Genomic DNA, 3,556 nt, shown 5'->3' with positions numbered 1-3,556 from the left:
GGTCGCCTGGTATCCCAGAGTCACCGTTCTAGACACCTCACCCAGGTGCCATTCAGCTTTCGGCACGGTTTTCACACCTCCGCTTGGGGTTAATTCCTTCGGCCGAAAGCTGTATGGCACCTGGGTGAGATGTCTAGAATGGTGACTCTGAGGTACCGGGCGACCTCTCAGAGTACGCAGCCTTATCCTTGCATGCGGGCTGTACAAAAATGGACGAGCTTCTTTTCCTAGCTTCTCGTGGGAACAACAATGACAACACCAAACATAGTTGTAGTAAGTGTAATCCAAAACAACATTACGCGCAGTGCTTCCGACAATGTGTCGGCCAACAATGCGGACCACTCTAGAGCTGGGGGAGCCAATAAAGATGAATTCAATTCGATGGATCGACGGAATGTCGGGACTTTTAGGTGGACGGAGCAACTTAATCGCGACTTGCTAGAGTGCTACGGTGCGACTGTGGCCCCGGAACGGGCTTACATGGCACAACTTCAGGCTCTGTAGTGCGAGAAACACCTGAAGCTATCGCACTTTTCGCATCAACGTCTGCGAAACCATGCCGAAGTACTCCAAAAAAGAGGCTTTGTAAGAGGAGCGCCTACTCTACGACAGCTAGAACAAGCCGTCAACAGAGGAAGAGAGGCGACACTAAGACCAACGACGAGTTTCGTGGACATTTTTCCGAAGAATCCGACCTCGCCATTAAGATAGAGTGGACAAGACAGTACGCGTCCCGCATTCGACATGTGACACGAAGTTTATTAGTAAGGAAATCTTAAATAACATATTCTCCAATTCTTAAAAGAGGAAAGGTAAAGTACAAAAGGATATTATTTATTTTTCAGTGCCTTTTTATTTATGATAATTAGAAATAACATTAAAATCCTTAGGAATATAACACTTAAAGGGGTTTTTTAAAGTAGTTGCTTTTTTAATCTTTTATTTTAATCATATTTATTTTTTATAACAAGGTGTACTCTTGTGGAAAGTGAATTTCATAATAAACTAGGTTTATATTTTTTATTTTCTATAAAATTACATCAAATATTTAAATATTTATCCCGAGACGAAAATATTCTACTCTCAAGCATTAAACTATCTAAGAAAATACATCTGCTATACAGAAAGAGGCGCTAACTAAATAATTATTTCTATAATAAACATACTCTCCTAAAGTGATCCACTGAAATCTCACAGTTTAAATGGCAGCAATAAAAGTTATTATCAAGAAAAGATAAAATTTAAATAAATTTTATGAAGTGATGTCAATTAAGAAAAATAAAGCAACCATGACAATTTGTATGAAGATGATCTGATAACTAGAGAACGTATTACTGATAGCAGTATCATGAATGATACTCTATTTCTTTAAAAAATTTGTTTCCTGTGAAATAATGCAATTGTCACTAATGGCATTTTCCATCAGCTTCACTTTCTCATTATGCCGTGATTGAGAGATCACAGTGTTATCTGACTCCTGTTTAAATGCCCTCAATAATCAAATAAGACTGCAAAATTAATCTTTGAGCAGTGATAAAGTCGGCCGCAGCTATTTTGAGTCTTAATACTACATTTACAACCACTTATTACAGGTGGTTTAAGAGCAACAATTTAATTAAATTTTGAACCCAACTAGTATGATATTAAGTATGGTAAGATGTTTTTTGAACATGAAAACAGGAGTTAAATTTCCTAGAGGTCAATTAAATTCTGTGAAATAAATTTTGGGAGGGTAAATAATAATTTCGCTTAGAAATGTATTGAAGTGCACATACGTCTTTTCAATAGTTTGCATTTTAACGAGTTCTATATTATTAAATTCTGATTCATTTACATTAATTATTTAATTTCCGGCACAATTATGTAATATTATGGTAATATTATGTTTATTTCTAATTCATTTCATAAGTAGACAGAAGGTATTTCGATTGTTAATGGATAAGCGAAATCGAATATTGGAATGACAATTGTAAATTAATAATATGTTGCAATCAGGTAATGTTACCGTTAATTCCAATGATGTTATTTTACTTTATGTTATTAAGTAGAACCAGTGCATTGTGGTAAGGTACTGTGGGACTTCGAAAAATATAAATATTTACTGCAAATAATTTTTTTGTTTGGTATTTAAATCATATATTTTTTCTTTAAAGATTTAATTATTATTTTTCTATCTTCAAACTAGAGACAGAAAATCCTAGACCTAAGAAATTTGACTTTAGGGTCGTTGGTGCTGGTCAGGTGGTTTTGTGATTGCTAATCGTTTGACTGAACTCGAGGACTGGTATGTGAGTTGCTAATTTCTAACATCGTATTTTCATGTACAAAATAATCTGTTTAAATTGCGGTAATACAATAATTAAACAATTAAGAAGACGAAATCATGATATTATATTTATGAAAATAATTAAAAAATCACTTGCATGATTTAAATATTTAATAATATTAATCGCCATACATTTCAGGCTTTTTCATTTTTATTAATATAAAAACGAGTTCTCGAGATATATACAGATTAGTTGATCTGTTTTCAAATAATTCTAGTGTGTCTGGAAAAATTCATTTTCAAAATTCGCTGATTTTTATCCGGCCAATTTTTTATTTTCCCTGACTGTTCATATTTGAAGATCAGAATTTAATATTTTAATGTACAATATTTTATAAGCAGAATAAAAAATGTAAGACCAAAGTTTAAAAACTTTATACTTATTTATTTCAACTAATATAGACAACTGCTATCATAAATGATAAATTTTAAATCCAAAATTACTAATTTTTAACAAAATAGTTGAATTTTCAATAAAACATGATAACACTTATTACTAGGATGAAATTTTGAAAAAATTATTTGAATTTTTAATTCTAAAAGATGATTTTTTAACTAAACGGTGGGATTTTTAAAGAGAAAAGGTTGAACTGGGTAATAAAACATCTAACCCAAAACAACTTTTCCTTCATTTATTTTTTTGTTTGTTTTGAAAATAATATTTTGCACTTTTTTTTGGAGTTAAGAGTTCACAACTGGCATTTTGATCGGTCGGACCTATATCTTCCAAAATCTTTGCACAATACGACTCGATGGCGACTGGACATCGCTATAAAGAACAAAAAATAATGCATTCGTAAAAGTGATCTCTAATATTTAATTAATTTTACTATGCTAAGCTTTAACTCATAAATAAAACATGAATAGTACTTTTTCTTCATAAACTCTGGGATCAACTAGTTCTTCTGGAGATTTTGGAAAATGAATAAGTCGAGGAAGTTCTCGTAAACTTGGATATGGTGGTGCAACCCACGTACTTCCTGTACTTGCCCAAGCCATTACATGAGTTAAGGCTGGACCCACCATTATTTTGCTACAAACAATAATAAAATTTTGCCTAAAATCTAATATCAATCTACAACATACGAGGTGTCTTCAATAAGTAAGGTGACTTTTCAATTTTCGCGCGCTACGTACATTCAAGTTTTAAATTTTTTGTTTTGTTGTGTTGGTACACTCGTCACGATCATATGTTCACAGTTTTGACTATATAGCTTGTGTTGTTTTTCT

General features: G+C 32.6%; 1 pseudogene; it reads left to right on the top strand.

The window, feature by feature from the left end:
• LOC117175297 overlaps positions 1–3,556 on the top strand; it is a 32,187-nt pseudogene that overhangs the window by 1,120 nt on the left and 27,511 nt on the right.

This window comes from Belonocnema kinseyi, chromosome 6 (assembly GCF_010883055.1).
Source record: "Belonocnema kinseyi isolate 2016_QV_RU_SX_M_011 chromosome 6, B_treatae_v1, whole genome shotgun sequence".
NCBI lineage: Eukaryota > Metazoa > Arthropoda > Insecta > Hymenoptera > Cynipidae > Belonocnema > Belonocnema kinseyi.
Note: the sequence above shows the minus strand (reverse complement) of the source record. Positions and strands in the feature narration are given on the sequence as shown.